At 35.5% G+C, this 20,359-nt stretch overlaps 1 pseudogene across 1 annotated transcript in view; it reads right to left on the bottom strand.

Moving 5' to 3' along the window:
- Positions 1-702: 702 nt before the first annotated feature.
- Positions 703-20,359, bottom strand: part of LOC307053816 (malate dehydrogenase, mitochondrial-like) — a 30,870-nt pseudogene continuing 11,213 nt past the window's right edge. Inside the window, exons 2-4 of the transcript in view lie at positions 18,209-18,288; positions 17,057-17,157; positions 703-1,811 (exon numbers count right to left, since the gene is read on the bottom strand). The product of the transcript in view is annotated as a malate dehydrogenase, mitochondrial-like (transcript). The remainder of the gene's footprint in view (positions 1,812-17,056; positions 17,158-18,208; positions 18,289-20,359) is intronic.

The following is a 20,359-nucleotide window of genomic DNA, read 5'->3' on the forward strand; positions in this document are numbered from 1 at the left end:
GTCATTTACTGCTGTAGCAGAATTTTTTATCTGTTTAAGAGGAATATTACATGAGTTATTGATAGTTCAGTATGTTAGAAGTATATGATTGGTTTGACCTAAAAGATAAAAAGGTCACATTTAAATTGCAAAATTATTTTAATAAATCTTTCAACTTTTAATTGATTTCTAAACTTCCCTCTAAGTCATGCTGTTTTTTTCTTATTTTACAAGGCTGTTACATGTTGTGTGTTATCTAAATTTTATCTCATTCATCATGTATCAGTTAGAACACAAAAAAGTCTATGGTTTAGGTCATCCTGCATCATTCTCACACAGAGTATTGAGAGAATTAAATTAATCTAATTATTTTGTAATCTTTGTTTCATATAAAACTTCTAATTTTTAACTTATTAAATCCAAAAGTGCTCCCAGTATGACTATTAGCAATTATTATTATTAGTAGTAGTAGTAGTTCAAAACTTTTACATATACTTTTACTTTTTCGTCTTCCCTTGAATTTGTTTTCTCTCACACTCAAAAATTTGAAAGAAAAAAAAAAATGGAGGAGAACTTGAAAAAGAAAATCAAAGCCTGCTTTTACTGATGCACTGATAGACTGACCCGAGATTTGGAAGGGGTGTTTTGTTCATACAATACTCATCATCAAAGCAAACTGAAAAGACAGAGGTGTCTGAAATGGCTGTACACTGACATGACGCCTTAATTTGTTAAAGAGACTGACTGCTCACTAACCGCCTTCTCATTCCATGTTTTTTTTACAAACTCCTCCCCTTTCTTGATGGAGACTTTCAGCTCAGAAATGGCCTCGGCAATCATCTTCTCTTCAAACGGGGGAGATTTTGTGGATGCCTAGATTCTTTTCGATGCCCTTTCCCGCCAGCATCAACGGTGTGGAGAAGTACGGACGCTCTGTTTCTTGGGACTTGACGAAGGAACATTCGACAACTTCCTTTAAGTTCATCGCATCCACGAGGGAGGAGACAAATCGGTGGGCTCTGGTGTATGCCGTGGACAGGGTGGCAGGGTCTGCTGTGGCCTTAGCCTTGACCACCTCCGGGCCAGCCTCCTGGATCCACCCAGTGAGGGTAGTCAGCAGGTCCCAGGGAAAGTCCACTTTGGGGGTGTACTGAGATCAGGGGGATGATCCTCCCAGCAAGGCCCCCAATGACAAGAACGTTGAATCAAGCTGGTCCACACCCTTCAGTTCTGCAACAAAAGTGTTGGCTTGGACTATGTCCAGGCTTGTCACCCCAAATATTTTATTGGGGTTGTAAACTGAATGTTTCTTGAAAACTTCCGCTGTGATTGGGATGGTGGAGTTAACTGGATTTGAAATGACGTAGATCATGGTCTTGGGGCTGTGCGGGCACAGGCAGCAGTCAGGGTGGCCAGGATTGTGGCATGGGTGTTGAGCAGGTTGTCCCGTGTCATGCCTGCTTTTCTTGGGACTCCCGTGGTAATAGCCACCTTGTCGCAGCCCTCCGGGCAGTCTGGAAGCTGCCCAGCTCCGAGGTGGCCTTTCACTATCGCTCTATTCTTGATGTGTCTCCGATTGGCGGCCACTCCGGGTGTATGGGCAATACCGTGGAGGGTCGGGTGGCTCACCAAAGGGCCGTTCTTCAGGAGAAGTGAAAGCGGCTGCCAGATTCCTCCAAGACCCCAGCATGGCTGCTTTAGCACTGTTCTGGGCCAAGGTGCTGAAGAGCGGTGGAGAGCGGTGCCCGCAGGCCGGGCGGTGGCAGACAGGGTGCAGACCAGCGCAGAAAGGAGCCCGCGAGGGACAAAAGAAGAAAGAAAATTTGGTATATCTATTTTTATTTACTACTATATTGCAAAAGGAAAGTCCCTGTAAGGAAACATGTGACTGAACAAACTTTGTCCCTTGTAATTCTTACCTGTTTTATTTTACCAATGTAGTCCAATAATACTCATGTGTATTTACGTATGAAAAGGTAAGTACAAAGATCAAGGTGGTTCAATAAACCCATGACTGCTTAGAAAATTATTAAGTAATTTGGAGGCATATGTTATATTGCTAATGATTATTTAGTTATTACAGAATTTTAATGTTAAGTTTACTAATATTTTTAATATAACTTCATTTTAACAAATATCTTCAGCAAGGTAGAAAATATTATTCCAGTTTTTCTGCATTAAAAATAAAGTAATAATGTGTTCTCAATAAAAGGCACCAATGTTCTTTGGAGAAATGGCTGATTCTATATTTGGGACAAAGTACAAGGTAAGCATGTAATATGTTGTTCTAGGAAGCAAGTATGTGCTCAAATTCTGATGTAAAAGTGTGAAAAGGACAAGAACCTAGTGAAAAGGTGCTCCCTTGGGCCAAATTTAATACAGATTGTGTATTAAAAAAAATCACAGAAAGAAAGAAAGAAAAGGATTGAAGGTAATATATTATAAAAATTCGAATAACAAAAGTTTCCATGGATCCATAATGATGTTTTAACAAAGAAGGAAGGAGGGTAAAGAAAAAGCTCTTCTTTACTTGACAATGAAAGCTAATATGCAGTGAAAGAATGAGATAATTGGAAAGGTTACTATCTTACCACCCTTTGTGCCATAATCATCAATGAAGCTAAATGACTGGATAAAATGTTGTTGGAGAACAGGATATTTATAAGATATTTACAGCATTTCAAAGTATCACCTTATAAATTATTGATGGCAAAGAGTGAAAGATTTTCTACAATGAAGAAATCTGGTAGACAATACCATATCCAAGTGATTCAACTTAGCATACAAATAATTAGACAAAATGACTTTATGTATTGATACCTACATATGTGAAGCAATGAAAATACATGTCACCTCTGTAATGATTTTTGCAATGAAGCTTCATCTAGTTATAATTATGAGGAAAAATCACACTTATCCAGGTTGTGTGATATTCCATATTAGAGACTGATTATACAAGTGGAATATGGTTAGACCTGCAAACTAAATAATGCCACTTGCCATCTGTTTCTACAAGGATGAAGTCACTAGCCAATATAGTCGCTGACCTTTAACACACCCTGAAAGGAGTTCAGGGCAGAGGTCAGGAATGAGGCACTTGATGCTCTGGGAAAATCTGGCTGAACAGGGCTTCAGATAGATATTTTCAGAAGAAAATTTAAGGAACACAATTTCTTGCATCTTCTTATACCTAGGAAAGCAGTAAAATCACTAATGGAGACATTTGTTCTTCATGACTAGCAACAAACTTCTACTGAGGTGTATAATTGATTGCAAGTACTCCCATCACCAAAATCATATATATACTGACCTCCTTCTCCACCACCTCTTCAGAACAGTCCCTCAGAGCTATCTGAGAGGCTATGTCCTGGGCTACAGTCCTCAATAAGCTACAAAGAAAACTTAATTCACAGCTCTCACATTGTGCTTTTTTTTTTTTTTTTTTTTTTGCAGTTCACAGACCATCTATAAAAGTAGAACTTTAACCCACAATCTGCAGCAACGAGCCCAGGAAGTTAAATCATTAACAACAGTATGACTTCCAGTCCAGAAAGTCAACCTACTATCTTTCCACGAGACTTGTAGCATATCAGAATGTTTCTCTAGCAACCAGTCTAGGATAGCTTTTAAATGCCTTTTTGGTTGGTCTACAGAGAGAGTCTAATGCCTGGAAATCATTAAAGTAGTGAGATAAAAATCTAAATAGGGTGGTAGAAGAAGAAATTTAAAAGAATCATGGATGCTTTAGAAAAATATATTAATAGTTCATATGGAGCTATTGATATTTGTGTCAAAGGAAAGTGAATTTCTAAAAATAGCTTCTGGGATTAAACTACATGGAAGAATATGGAAATATGGAAAGACACAGGAGTCTCCATTTCTACTGTGAAGAATTGACTGATACCACAGTACAAAGTTATGTTTATGTTGAAGGAAGAATTTGCTAATGGTAATAGTAAGAACAGTATCAAGGGGTAGTTTTATGTATTTATCACTGAAGTTTCTAAAAATTCTTTTTCATTGTTTCTTTCTCTATTTCCTTTCCTCCCTCCTTTCCAGCTTTCCTTCCTGCCTTCCCCTCCCTCCTCTCCTTACCTTCATTTTTGTTGTTCCTTTTTTTCTCCCTTTATCCTTTCCTCATTATTTTCAAATTTGTTCATTAAAAAATGAATATTCATTAAGCATCTATACTGTGAAAGTTTCTGTTTCCTTTCTGGGTCAGTAGCAGTCTTATGAGTTAGCTTAACACTGGAGTTAGATATTTGAGTTTCAGATCATGAAGTCAGCTTGTTCAATCTGATAAACTACCACTTCCTTTACATAGATGATGAAAATATCAACTTCATTATTAAGACAAATTTGAAATGAATGAATGAATTATTTGGTGCAATAAATAAGCCTACATAATTAAAACTATGACCTAAAGTTTATTAAAATCATCTATGAAAAAATAAAGCATGTGTGCATGGTTGTGTGTATGTGTGGATATGTTTGGTGTGTGTGTATGGTTCAAAGCCAATTATTGTATTATCAGCCAATTCTTCAGAACTAACAGCTGAGACTTGGACTTAATGGCATTTTGAACTTATTTCTGCCATTTGGGATATGTTTGCCAATGTTAACTCACATTTTCTTTTTAAAAATGTTTCTTCCATGTAATTCCTCATGACTGTATGAACCATTATTGATATCATTTATTTCCATTTTGCAGGAATGTTTAATGTTTCTTTCCTTTGCTTCTTGAAATCTAATAACTAACCTTGTGAATACCATATGTTTCTCCTCATCTTTCTCCGGGGTAAAATTTTAACGTCTGTTCTAGTGCATACAGATTTTTCCCACTGTTGCCAAACACATTACAGATATTAAAATTGTGTGTAGTTCATGTTCCAGTGAATTGAATTAGCTTATCAGCTGAATGGTTACATATTCATTTGTTTTGTGAAGGAAAGGTAAAAGGCTTAGGTGCTCACAGACTGAAGGTGAATTTAAGGACATGATTTAAGCCTTGCAATAGTACAGAATATATGCAGTGTGTAAAAATGTGGCTGAATTTTTTTGCATGTGATAAATGTTGATTTTGTTGTTGTTCTTGTTCTCTCTGTAGTTCACTCTCTTATTCCAAAACATTTAGGCTATTCTGTGTCCTCCATAACTGGGAATGGATGTTTTCAGCATTAAGCACATAAGGGCCACAAATAACCTTCCCAGGATTTCCATCCCCAGGGAAGCAAAGAAGCCACAGAATGTACCTGTCGCTTTAGGATTGGTATGAAAATAGCAGCAAGAACAATAGAATCTGAATAAAGTCAGCAGATAAGAAAGAGGAATATTTCAATGATAACCTAATGAATGAATGAATGAATGAAGACTAGATGGGATGAAGAAAATCTCAAAATTCCCCTATTGAGATATTACATCAAGGATTAAGTGAACCCAACAAAATCTTAGCACTGAGTAAAAACCCTAGATTGAGTGAGCTAACATTTTCAACCTCAGTGCTATGGGCATTCAAAATAGAAATCAAGTTGAATCATTGGGAAAAATATGTTATTTCTTTTATACAGTTGAATTTGTGTTGACATTCATACCTACAAATGTCAAAAGAAAAAATAAGCAATAGGCCTTTAAGGCTTGTATATTTCTTGCCATTTTTTAACTGTGCTTCCACTTTGACATGTTGAGTTATTATTCTTTAAAAAGACACTAACCTGACATTATTTAACAGTATCTATAGTTTTTATCAAATGACCAAACTTCCTTCTCACTTATGTATTAAACATTTCTTAAAGTATTTCATCATCACTTGAAATGCAAATTATTTAAGTAGTTACATTTACTATGAAAATTATGTTCTCTGGTTTCATCATACTGACTCATTGTTTAATCCTGGTTTCACTTCATAATTGCTGTGTGATCTTATTAATTTACCTCTTCTAGCCTGTCTCCACCTCTCTGATACGAGACTAAATATAACACTTCACAGCTATTTTTTAATTGAATTTAATTTATTTTTTATACAGCAGTTTATTATTAGTTATCTATTTTATACACATTAGTGTATATATGTCAATCCCAATCTCCCAATTCATCACACCACCAGCCCCCACGCTTCCCTCTCCACAACTTTATTTTAAGAACTCTAAAACTAATCATAATAGTAGTAATGGTATTAAAAATAGTACTGTAACAATAATAGTAATAGTGGAAATAGTAGCAGTAGTATCAAAAGGGGGAAAAACAAACAGCTAAAATTTCTGAGCAAGCATTGTGCTAAGCATTTTCTCCATGAACCACGGTAGACATTTTCTATGGTTTAACTCATTTAATATTCACAGCAACTTTAGAGGTAGGCAGTGTTTTACCCCATTATATAATTTAGAGAACTTAGGTTCAAAAGATTAAGCCACTTCTTTATACTACCCAAATGATGCATGTTGGTTATAATTCACATTTAGAGCTTGCTTTCCCAATCACCATACATGATATAAAGGGTAAAACTTAAGTCAGGAAACAAACATGAGCTCTTTCCCTGACCTTTACAGTAGTTCTCAAACTTTGGGACATCAGAAATATCTGAAGGACTATATGATGGCAATGATGCTGCTGGTGCTATGATCACACTTTTGAGAATAGCTGTTGTGGGTCAGATATGTGAAGGAACCCATGAAGTTATAATGTGGCCTTGCTGAATGAAATGTAGGTGCTACTTATACATAGATAAGTACAGACTGTCATCTAATTTGAGGATATCATTGACAAAATATTTTCTGTTGTCTAAAATTTCATCATTAGAAAATCATTACTTTCCACTATTATATTTTCTCAAGTGGAATTAATATTTTGGAAGATATATAGTATCTATTCATCCAGTTATGATCACTTCAGTGGACAAAAGTGTAATAAAAAGATGAATAATATATGACCCTTGGCTTTATGAGTCTTAAAATCTAAAGAATGAAACTAAATCTATAAGCAAATAATGCAACAAATCTTATAGACCTTATGCAAAAAGACAATAGGTATACATGGCATCAAAGCAGAGGATAATAATTCTACCTGAGTTGGAGTATGCAGTGAAAAGTTGAAACATTGAAAAGTAGAATAATTGGATAGAGGAGCTGATGTTTCAGCTAAATGTTGAAATCCAAGAATTTATAGTAATCAGATAGAGCATAGGGATCAGGTTGGTAAAGCATGGGATGGAGGGAGCATGTTATAGTAGATGACTGAATAGCTAGGTAGGTACCAGATTAAGTATAGTTTTATGTATCCAACTAAAATATTTGGACTTCATGCTGATCACAATAGTGAATTTCCAAATGTGTTTTGATCAAGTGTGAAATATCTGCTTTGTGATTTACAAGGAAGAGTCTGATGACAGTTTGCAGGGTTTACTGACCAGGAAGCAGATAAAGGTTGGTAATATTAATTTTATTAATAAACTAATCCTGAGAAATGAGGAGCTCCTCAAGTAAAGAGGTGACAATGTGCATATACAGAGGGAATAAATTTGACGGGTAGTCAACAAGTGAGAGTAACAGGACTTTTTGTTTTTATTTTATTTTTTTTAATTCTATGTGACTAGTGTAGCTAGAGACTTAATAAAGGATGAATCAGAGTTTGGCTAAGAAATTATATAAGTCAGTGGTTCTCAAACTTTTGTTTACTAGAATCTTCTGGGAACAACTATTAAGACTTTTGGTACACAGTTCACACCCCTTACAATTAATTCAGAATCTTTGTTGGCAGCTGTAATCCCCAGGTGAGCCCAAGGTCCAGCCCAGTTAGGTATTCACCATTATTATAGATAATCATGCCATATCCTAGGTAGGAAAGAGATATGTAATGTGGATAAGACTGTGCCAAGAAATAATGTAGAGAGAAAAAGAAATGGAAAATATAAGAAAATAAATAACAGTAGAATGAATGACCTGGAGATTTTAGGATGAAGAACGCAGGTGGAGACACTAAAGTTCACATTAAAAAAAAAAAAAAAAGATATAACTCTTGAAACTAAAGGAAAGGAGGTAATGAACAATTTAGATATAAATACAATCTCACTGAAATAGCAGGGAGCTGGAATGTTCATGCACAATAGCCTCAATTCACTCTGCTAAGGATTGGCTGTGCTGCCTGCAATGAAAGAGGAGAAAGAGGAAATTGGAGTAGAGAATTTGAGGAAAACATTCTCAGCTGTTGAACTGCATAACTGGGCATGATTAGTAGTGGGGTGCTGGTAGAAATTAGGAATTTCTAAGTGAGAGAAATCATTTAAAAAGGAGAGAAGATCACCAATGGAAAGTGCCTGTTTGCTGTTATTTTCTCTAATCATAAATTATTTTCTTACTTCTGGAAACACCCTTGTTTTTTTTAAACACTACATTAAAAAATATAGTATGCTCATGTTCTTATATGCCTTGTTCTTTTGGTCAAGTTGTATGTCCAGAATTAAGTACCTGACCCTATTGAAACCAGTTAGAGTGCTTCCCCAAGGCTTTTGTCATTTGAAATAAGAATAACCAGGAGTCATTTTTTTTCTCTGGTGTGAGGTTCTAGCAAATGTGAGACTTGGACTCTGTGAGACTACTTTCTTCACCATATGGGATGGATGGTCTGAAGTCAAAGCTGAAGAAATACCAAAAAAAGAAAAAACACTAAAAAAAGACAAGATTGGGAGGAAAATTATTAAGATGTTCCAGCTCCATTCCTGAACTTCCTGTTTTGTGGTTGTCTAATCTAAATTGGAAGTATACTGTTGTATCCTGGTGTATGTCAAGAAATAATTCCTTTTGTTTTGGATTTTCAAAAAGATAGCTATCAAAAATGCGTAGACCATATAAAACTGCAATGTGGAAACTATACTTCCCAATCCCCTGCAGTAAGTTGAGGTCACGTTCTCTAGAATATAACTGGAAATGATGTGGGCTATTTCCAGGCCAAATGAACCAGGAAGCATGGATGGCTTTTCTACCCTCTCTTTTTTTTTAAACTTGGATGAAGAATACTCTGAAGTCCTTTGAAAATGCAGAAATACAAAAAGAAAATAGCCTAAATCCCTGAACTTTCAAGTGGAAAAAAACAGTTAAATGAAAGCAACAGCTGCTACAGATATTTACAGGATAGAAAAATAACCCTGATCATGTTAAGTTACTGAAATTGTTGAATTTATTTATTATAGTGACTAGTGTTTCTCTATCTGCCTAAATGATGCACTAAGAAAATTTGGACTTAACTACATCATAACAAAGAATTTCCAGCGTAGTCATTGTTTTGTTTGCTAAATATTAACAGTCTTTAGGAAACATAACACTCTAAATTATCCCCTTGTAGGACTAAGTGATCAGTTCTGGCCAACAGTTATCAGCAGAATTGACTTATATCACTTCCCTGTAAGAACTTTAATTTGCATTGTGAAACACAATTGAACTTTATTTTTTCTTATTTCTCCTTTCCTTTGGTAACTCTACCTACATACATATCTGATTCTTTGCAGTTGTAAAACATTGCTTTTTCATATATTACTATTTATATTGTGTCTCAGAGCTTTATTTTAGAATGTTTCTTTTGCTATGTCTTTAAATTCATTAATATTTTCTTTTGCAGTGTCTAACCTGATGATAACCCCATCCACTCTATTTTTCATCTTGAACATTGTGGTTTTCCATGCTTCAAGTTTGCAGTACGCGGGCCTCTCACTGCTGTGGCCTCTCCCATTGCCGAGCACAGGCTCCGGATGCACAGGCTCAGCAGCCATGGCTCACGGGCCCAGCCATGCCATGGCATGTGGGATCTTTCCAGACCAGGGCACTAACCCGTGTCCCCTGCATCAGCAGGTGGACTCTTGACCAATGCACCACGAGGGAAGACCCAGAAGTTTTTTTTAAAGAAGAAAATGCGTTAAAGCTATTTTTATTATTGAATCCTTTTAAAATTTGTATAAATTAGAATTATGAAAGACATAAGATTTTTCTTTCATCTCTCCTTCTCTTCAGTAGCTTTGCTGTTTTTAATAAAGTCATATTATTCCATATGTATATTACTTTTAAAATTTTATCTTTATCTAATTTTATCCTTGTTATAACCCTGTGAGATAACAGACATTATCTCCATTTTATCTTTACCTTTCCTTGACTCATTTGCCTCTATTTAGGGAACAGGGCAGCTTAGAACAATGGTTCATCAGTGAATAACTCATAGTTTATTAATTCAACACTTACAGTCAAGAAATATTTTTATCTTATTTTCAGAAAACCAATACACCTGAAAAATTGGCTGTCTTCATTATCATTCTTGGAGTTCCACAGGCTACTTATCCATCTAGATGAACTCACTGTGCCTCCTTAAGCTAGCATTTCACCTTGGCTATTACATCTGTGGCCCTTTGGAGACAATGCCATTGCAAAGCTACTTCTTAGAAACATGCAAGACAAGACTTTCAGCCCGTGGTAGGCTAGGAAGGAAGGCAGTATTATGAAGTCCAAAATTTCTATCTTTCCTCAAATAATGCCCCATAGTGCAAATAAATTGGCTACAGCTGAACTGAGTTCTATTTCATGGAAATAATATGGAAGTTGTAGCTGTGCACAGTCACCAACTAAACCATCTGAGGTGTGCTCACAATGGCCTGCTGGTGGTAAACCATCAGTGGTGTGACCAAACATTTTCTTAAGTGCTAGATGGCCTTATTTGAACTGTGGAGAGAAAGGGAAGTTCTAGACGGACTATCAATGTAACAAATAGTTGCCCACTTTGGGCTATCAATGTTGCAGAATATGGAAAACATACTTTCAAAATTAACCTTGTGTTTCTTTCTTTCGTGTTTAAAATTTATGGATATGTCTCCATATCATAATTATTTTGAAAGCCTCTGTATAGTTTTCTAATGGTGCTGTGATAAATTACCACAAACTTGGTGGCTTAAAACAACACATATTTATTATCCTGCATTTCTGTAGAAGTCTGACACAGGCCTCATTGTCCTAAAATTAAGGTGTCAGCACCTACTTCATTTTGTTCTGGAGGCTCTGGACAGAATCAGTATCCGCATCTTTTCCAGGTTCTAGAGGCCACCTACATTCCCTGGCTCCTAGTCAACTTCCTTCATCCTCAAAGCCAGTTCCTTTTATTTTTCTGACCATTTCTCCCCTAGTCATGTCTCCCTTTGATAACAGATGGGAAAAGTTCTCCATTTTTAAGGATTCATGTGACTAAATTGGGCCCAGGCTAATGTAAGCATCTTGAGGACCTTAATCACATTTGCAACATCTGTTTTCCCATAGAGAGTAACAAACAAATTCTTGTGATTAGAATGTGAACATCTTTTTTGGAGAGGCAGGGGTAGGGGTGCAGTACTCTGCATGCCACAACCTCTATTGCTCTGAGCATTTCCACAGGACATATGTCTACTAAAAGGAAGAATTCTCATCTTTTCATTTCATAAAGATATTCTGCTGAAGGACACATTGTAAATTTTTTAAAAAAAAATCCTGCTCATCTATCAATCAAAAACCTTTTTAAAAGTGGTTTATCTCATTATGACATCTTTAAGTCAGTTAATCCTCTATCTAAAGCTTAGATTTACACATTAACATGGACACATAAGAAAAGTTAAGAAGTAAGATTTACATTAGGCTTTATACTTTTCCTCTTTTAACCATGGCAAATTTTATAGATCTGACATTTTTACTTTACTTTCACTGACATGGGAAATTTTTTTTTAAATATTTCAAAAGACAAATCCTATTTATGATTCAAAATCTTATTTAAGATTCAAAATAAAGTGATTAGGAAGACTTCTTTACATTTCCTGCTGAGTTGACCATTTTTAAGACAGGGTAAATATTAAGCCATCATCAATAAAAATTTATTTACTGTTAACGTTCTCCAGAGAAACAGAACAATTAAGAGATATATCTCTATCTCTATACCTATATATCTATCTATTTATCTCTCATCTATATATCTATCTAAAGAAAGATTCAATTTAAGCAATTGGCTCAAGCAATTGTGGTGGCTGGTATATCTGAAATTTGCAGTATTAGCTAGCAGCTTAGAAATTCAGGCAACAGTTGATATTTCAGTCTTAAATACAAAATCTCTGGGTACACCAGTGGTCTGTAAACTCAGACAAGGTTTGTATGTTGCAGTACTGAGGAAAATTGCTTCCTTTATTATCGAGGGTATCTGATTTACTTTAAGTCAGCTGAGTGTAAATGTTAATAGCATCTGCAGCAACTTTTATAAAAAAAGAAAATCTAGACTAGAGTATGATTAAAAAACTGGTTACTATAGCTTACCCAAATTGACAGATAAAGATAACCATCCCATTTATGGAAATTATTATGCAATAAAAGCTTCATCTGAAGGACTCATTATTTTTTTAAAGATATTTTAAAATTAAATCTGTTGAATCAATAATTATAGAGTGCTTACCACGTAGATATTTACTATGTAACTATATATATATATATATATATATATATATATATATATATATATATATATATATATATATACTTATATGTGTTTATGCATATATATTTATAGCATTGGCCATATAAAGATGAATGAGACACTGACCCTGAGCTCAAAAAGTTGTTGTCTAATGAAAAAGGTAAATATATGTGCAAATCATCACAGTGTAACATTCTTGGTGCTAAAAGAAGTATGAATTCTGCAGCACGATTGCAGCATGAAAGGAGTGTCCACTAACATAGGCCTAAGGAGTCATGCTTGAAGGAATGGAAGAAACTGGTTAAGGGACAAAGTAGAAAAGGCATTGCAGGTAGATCATAGACCAAATAACATTAGATTTCACCACCTGTTTGGAGAACTGAACATTTTAGTGTATCTGGAATTCAGGGCAGGATGTTGTTAGGAAGGTAATTGGATTCCTACTGTGAACAGCCTTGATTGTCAGACCATATCTGTCTTGGAGGAACCAAAAGCCCATTAAAGTAGTGGCTGTTGTTTAAGGGTGTACATCAGATTTAACGTCACAGTCCTTAAAAAGGGCTACTTCCCTTTGAAGAAATATACCAACTCTTACTTTATCCCTCGCCAGTGTGTCTAAAGATAGAGAACATGAAGATTCTTATTCAGTCGGCCCAAATATGAAGGAGCTGAGAATTGGTTTTAATTATTCTTGTAGCTTTTTAATAACTTTCACAGATGATTCTGAGTTACAACACTGCTTTAGAACCAAAGCATTTAAGGACTCTAAGTCGGGGGAGAATTGCTTTTATTCTCCTGTCTACTTTTATGCTCATTTTAATGGATACAGGGCACAAAATAGAAATGAAATAATTTCCTTGTTAAATATTTCTCCTTAAAATATTAAATAATTATTAAATATGGAAGTTTTAAAAAATAAATCATGGCTGATTTCATATGATGCAGACTATTGCATTCTACTGAAGCTGCAGGCACATGAATGCATGAGTGTATTCATCTCTACACTGTGTAAGAAATTACCACAAATTTAGTGTCTTAAAACAACATTTAGTATCTCACAGTTTCTGTAAATCAGAAATCCTGCTACAGAGAAAATGGATTTTCTGTATAAAAAAATATACACACACACACATATATATATATATGTGTGTGCATATTTACATATATTTTTTTTTTCAATGCTTGAAAGCACTGAGATGGAAACCTTATTTGTACGTAAATAGGTATTTCTATGTTGAATTGTTGACTATCACAGATTTACATTAAACATATGAAAATTCAAAACAAGGTATATAATGATCCCACACATTGCATTTTTGCTACAGTAAGTTTAATGGATCATTCTCAAATTCTCTGTAGGAGGGCGTTTCTGTCTCTCCAAGTCTTTCCAGGGATGACTTAAATTCGGTAGAACGTTCACATTCACAGGCACACCTGGCAGCAAACAGTTCATGTGCTGTGGTCCCTACAACACAAGGTATCACTTCACAATGAGAAAAGCACGCAGAAGATGATAAACGCCCTTTCAAGACTTTGGGATGGACAGTAGTTAAGACCAGAATTAGATGATTCTGAGACTTATGAGTGTTTTGCATCAGAGGAAATATTGTGTTGCTAATGTGAACTTTCATTGGAGGGTCAAGCAAAACTATAACCGAAAATCTGAAGCTGTTCATACCTTCTCCTAGAGGCACAGCTTCTATGTTGTTTCTACAATTATAATGCTGTGGGTCAGGATTTCCATCTCATGTCCAGTATCCAGTTCTGTAAATCCTAATTTGGGACAGAATTCCAGTCTTTATATGAAATATTAATGCAAATTATTTCTCTGTTATAATTTGTATTCAGTGGCCTTTTCTTTTGTTCCACTAAGAGAAACCTATTTAATGAAAAATAACAGTGCTATTTTGTGCATCAATCATGTTGTCAGAAAAAAAAAAGTTTCTTTGTATTCTGATCTTCTTTATTTCCTCTTTCAGGTCCTAACAACACAAAACAAATGCTCCCAACTTATCAATATCATTTTATCTCCATCAGCTTCTCCCACCATGGCTTTCTCACCCTTCTGTGCCCCCATTTTCATATATAACTAAGATAGCCAGGTAATATGAATAAAATGTTTAGAGTATCTGAGTTGAACAGAATATTTCTAAAATTTGTCACCAGTTTTTTGAGTTCCTACCTTAGTCTTTCAGTGTTTTTTTTTTTTTTTTTCCGGTATGTGGGCCTCTCACTGTTGTGGCCTCTCCCGCCGTGGAGCACAGGCTCCGGACGCACAGGCCCAGCGGCCATGGCTCACGGGCCCAGCCGCTCTGCAGCACGTGGGATCCCCCCAGACCAGGGCACGAACCCGTGTCCCCTGCATCGGCAGGCGGACTCTCAACCACTGTGCCACCAGGGAAGTCCAATGACTTAACTTTCTATGTGAAAGAATTTCTGCTTGTTCAAAGAAATTGCCTCCATTTCTCATAATCTTTATTTATTTATTTATTTTTTTAGATGTTGGGGGTAGGAGTTTATTAATTAATTATTATTTTTTTTTTTTTTTTTGCTGTGTTGGGTCTTCGTTTCTGTGTGAGGGCTTTCTCTAGTTGTGGCAAGTGGGGGCCACTCTTCATCGCGGTGCGCAGACCTCTCACCATCGCGGCCTCTCTTTTTGTGGAGCACAGGCTCCAGACACTCAGGCTCAGTAGTTGTGACTCACGGCCCCAGCCGCTCCGCGGCATGTGGGATTCTCCCAGACCAGGGCTCGAACCCGTGTCCCCTGCATTAGCAGGCAGACTCTCAACCACTGCGCCACCAGGGAAGCCCCAGTCTTTCAGTGTTTTACACAGAAGAATTCATGTTATCCATTCATAAGCAAGCACTTAAAAGTATTGTGTCTGGCTCATGATTAGGTATTAAGCTTGAAATATTTTCTTTAGTAGACAGGTTAGAGCACACATATGTCCTGATAACATACATAATAGGATAGATTTAGATAACTGATTAACTAAACAAATGAGCAAATTGCTTCATAGATCATTTCTTTTCCACTGTGTAGAAAAGTGCCTGACTCAGTGTTTGAAAATTGCCTGACTTTTCACCATATACAGTATGGTTTCATATTATTGTCAATAAGAGTTGGCATGAACTCTATTTACAATATCCCAGTGTCATAGTGGCCATAATAAAGAATATAACCCATTGGTTCCTTCATTCTGTCATTTATTAATGTATATAACATTAGTAGATTATTACTGTGCCAGCCATAATGCACAGAGTATGAATCAGACATGTACTCTGAATGCAAAAATGATGCAATATAATAAGAAACCTGATATTGCAATTGCAAGTTCCATTATGTCATTTTGGATATGTTAATCTTTTCGTCTGCTCTCCATATGCTTTTGCAATGGAAGCTGCCTACTCCTGCCTCATCCCCACCTTGCATCCTTTCAGCTCCATATGCCTCATTGGTCAAGCTTCATGCTAAATGACCCAGATCTTCCACTTTAGGGTCATAGTAATTCCATCAGGATGTTGATGCATCACCAAAGCATTCAATTTACATCACCTACAGTCTGTGCAAAATGCACTTATAAAGATGATACTACCTTAGTACAATTTCTTGCAAAGAAATTTGAACTAAGACCATGTAAAGACTTTGAGTGGTGAAGTTTCTGAAAGTTAGTAAGATTGAATTAGGCTAGACAAGGTATTATGGGCCATGTTTCCCTGCATTGGAAGAGAACAATATTTCCTATTAGTACCTGAGGTATGTTCGATATTTTGAGGACTGCGACAGGTGATCTGGGGTTAGTTGCCCTGGGAATCTGTTAAGGAAGAGGATCCTCAGTGTTGCCATTATTCAAGTAAACAGGGCTGGGAAGACTTTATCATCTTTTTTTTATTTGTTAATTTAATTAATTTTTTTTGACCATGCCATGTGGCTTGCAGGATCTTAGTTCCACGACCAGGGATTGAACCCAGGCCTTGGCAGTGACAGCGCTGAGTCCTAACCACAGGACCACTGGGGAATACCCTATAATCTTGGTGACTTACTTTGGGAAGAAGTTGAATACCAAAATAATCCAAGCTTGGTGATCATTATTCTGTGTGTGGTTCATACGAGGAGTAAACTGAGGCTCTTCCCACCATGCCATTTCTAGGCATGAGTATAAAACACACCATCTATAAATGGGGAACCAAATGAGGGAAAATATTATTTACCATGTGATTAAGTAGTTTATAAATCCACTATCACTAACAAATTGTTGGTTGCTTTAGAATGGGAGCCAGAAATTTCAGTGATGTATTTTGGTGTGTGAGGTATGTAGTCAAAATCATTGCTGGGGATTGAGTTTTCTAATGATGAACACAACAATATCTCCATTCCATAGGTTCTTTCTATAGTGTGATTTAGAATTTATTCTCTCCCCTCGAAACTGAATGGCTCTTTATGACTATCTCAGTATATTGCATAATCATGCCATGCCCATCTACCATGGTCATTTGCAATGCTCGCTCTTGAAAAAACAGAGAGACTCTACGGAAAGGGTCTGTGTATGAGTCTTTGCTGACAGTATAGATGAGGTCCCAGCTGATAGCTAGTGCTAACTCACCACCTATGTGAATTTACCTTTTGAAAGTAGATCCTCCAGCTCTAGTTGAATTGCTTCAGCTGAACCTCTTAAATTAAAGACAAGCTTCCCACTGAATCTTTCCCAAACCTTGCCCAAACTACAGATACATGTACAAAATAAATGATTTTTGTTCTCTTAGTCCACAAAGTTTTTTGATGTTTTTAGGCAGCAATGGATATAACTAGCAACTAATATATTGTGTTATCCTTGATCTTTTTTTATTCCTGTTATAAATGTGAATTGCTATTGCAGTTTTTCTGCCATTATCCCAATACTGTACTTAAGTTTTGTCAGTTGTGGTTGTATTTACTATTTGTTCCATTTGATTCACAGGAACTAACATTAGGATGGGGTTATGACTGAACTAGGAAATTAATGAACACAGCTTGGAAATCCTAGATTCTAAAACTGGAAAATGCCTTTAAATAAGTTTTTTATTTTTATTTTTCTTACCTCTGGATTTAGTAACAGGTTATGCTTCTGATCAGACTTTTTGTGAGCTGGTTATAAGGATGATTACGGTGGTTATGTAAGATGACTAGATCATATTTAGCAAACATCTTTATAATTGATGTGTGTCAAGTAAATAGCAACATGAATAATAATTAGAGAATGACACATTTTGGATTGGTGCTCATTTCATCCATACTTCCTTATCACGGAAATGTTTTGATTCATAGCCTATTTTATCTAGGCAGTCTTGGTTTATTCCACACACTTATAGACCCAGAAGAAATAATGAAGAGAAAGAAATCCAGAAGCTGCTTTGGGACCCATATAGATTTTGTGACATGGTTCGTACCAAAATTAGCTGGATTATTCAGATTAGCTTTCCAGATTTGAACTAAAAATATGATTGTCTGGTTGCACAAAAAGCAATTGGAACTGGAGCAGGACATATTGAGTTTTATGCATATTAAATTTATGGGGACTTTACCAAGTAGAGAAAGAGAAATTTTGAGCAAATTGAAAGATAGTAAGAGAGTTTTAGAATGTGAATGTGTCATACAGAGCAAGGGAGAATAAATAGAAACAATTCATATTGTTAAGTTTAACACAGTACCTTGAAGCCAGAACTTGCTATAGAGCTAACCTCCATGAAGGCTGGCTCTCTGTGAATCATATATTTAAATCCCCATGAAAACTACCTCTTCCTTACTGCACCATCTGTATTCGTGTAATACTCATTTCTGTCACCATTAACCACAATTTCTTGCAATCGAAAAAGCTAAAGAGATAAAAAAGAAAAGAAAAAAAAAGCTAAAGAGAAACAAGAGTATCCTATGGAGAATGGGTTCACAAAGGAGATTGTGATCTATAACTGAGGGGTGGATGAATCTCATTATGATAATGCTCTCAAAATGAATCTACAAAAGTGAATAATTGTCCAATGATGGAAGAGGATATTAAAGGAAAAAAATAACATAGAAAAAAATATGAAACATTCAGATTTAAAGGTCTACAACTAGTTTAGAAGCTGAAGCAGGAGTCCTAGAAAGGACATAGTAAAAAATAAGTCAGAGGTAAGATCGGAAATCTTAAGATGGAGGTACATATATATCCCACTATGAAGTTTAGATTTGATATTGAATATGATAAAAAAGTTATGAAAGACTTAATGCAGGACATGGAATGCCTGCACTTTCATTTTAGAATGTTTTAGAAATATAATTTCAAGGAGAGGAAGATTAAATGCTGGAAGTTCAATGTATATATAGCTAGCAATATTAACTTGGATAATGCCTGACTCTGGTAGGGAAAAAAGACACAAAAAATATTAAGACCTTATAATCAACTGAATATAATTATTGATCCAGTATGAAGTATGTAGGTAATAGAGTCCACAAAGACTTCAAGTGAATAACTTTCCTGGTAATGGACAAAAGTTTCAGATTGGGAGCCAATAATAGATTCAGTTTTGCCAGGTTACATTTTGTTACATTCAGCCTCTTATCTAGTTTCTTAGACCAAGAACCTTGGGCACATCCTTGATTTTTCTTTCTCTATTAAAACAGCTCTACAGAGTAGCAGATAAAATGATCCCAAATCTAACCATTTCTTGTCACCTTTATCGATACATCTTAGTGATTAAAAATATCTGCTTGCAAATCAGTACCTTGATACATGTGTTATTGTTCTACCCTTTGCCATCAAGTCAATATGGTTGGAGCTTATTGCTGAGTGAGAAGACTGATGGAAGATGTCTGGCAGACAATCAGAATTCAGACTGACATGGCTATGCAGGCTAGGTAAGTCATTTGGAATGGAATTTATTTTGCATTTGAAAAGAAGCTACTGGAGTTCTTTAACTAGACAAGTGGATTATGTGATGAAATTTTTAAACAAACACTGATGTTTGGAGAACTGAATATAGGATGGCAAGGATAGAAATAGGAAATTATTCCTGTAATGTAAACAAAGATGGCTGAATTTCTTTTCCTTTACTGAATCAAACTTGTTTCTAGTCTCAAGACATTATGCTTGCTGTTTCTTTGCCTGGATGGTCTTAGCCCCAGATTTTCATGTGGCTTATCGATAAGATTTCAGGACCGCCACCCCTCTAAGTCCTTCCTTCAACATACTACCCAAGTAGCTTTTCCTCTTGTTGTTCACTGACCAATAATTCTGCTGTGGTTTTTCAAAACACATAGTAATCTCTGAAATTATATTATTTATATACTTGTTTATATTCTTTATTCCCTTATTAGAGTATCAGGCCCAAGAAGGCAGGAAATGTATTTTTCTTGTTAACACTGTGTTTTCCATATCCACCATAGTACTTAGAGTGATATATGTATACAATATATGTTTGTGCCTAGATTGGGAAGTGAAAGAAAAATAAGATATAATTTAAAATTTGTGAGATATTTGCTTAGAGATGACAAGTGAAAGAAACTGTCCAAGAATAAGGGATTGCTTTAACTTTGAAGATAAGGGGTAGAATTGTGACCTGCAATGGTAATTTGTGTGTTGACAGTAAATAAAAGTATTATTTTTGAAGATTGTAGAAAGTAAATTATAAACTTAAAATTAATAAAAAAGGAAAGTTTTTTTTTCTTTTTTAAATAAGTTTCTATTGAGTACCAGGCACTTGCTAGGTACTAATATGTTTAAACTCATATATGCTTCCAAGAGCCATGATATGTTTTGTTTATTAATTCAGAATTATTTCAATAAAATACATATATATATATATGTTTTCCTCTCTCTCTCTCTCCATATATATATATATATATATATATATATATATATATATATATATATATAATTTCAGCATGAAGAGTTAAATCTGTTAAAAT

This window comes from Hyperoodon ampullatus (assembly GCF_949752795.1).
Source record: "Hyperoodon ampullatus genome assembly, chromosome: 5".
Lineage (NCBI taxonomy): Eukaryota > Metazoa > Chordata > Mammalia > Artiodactyla > Ziphiidae > Hyperoodon > Hyperoodon ampullatus.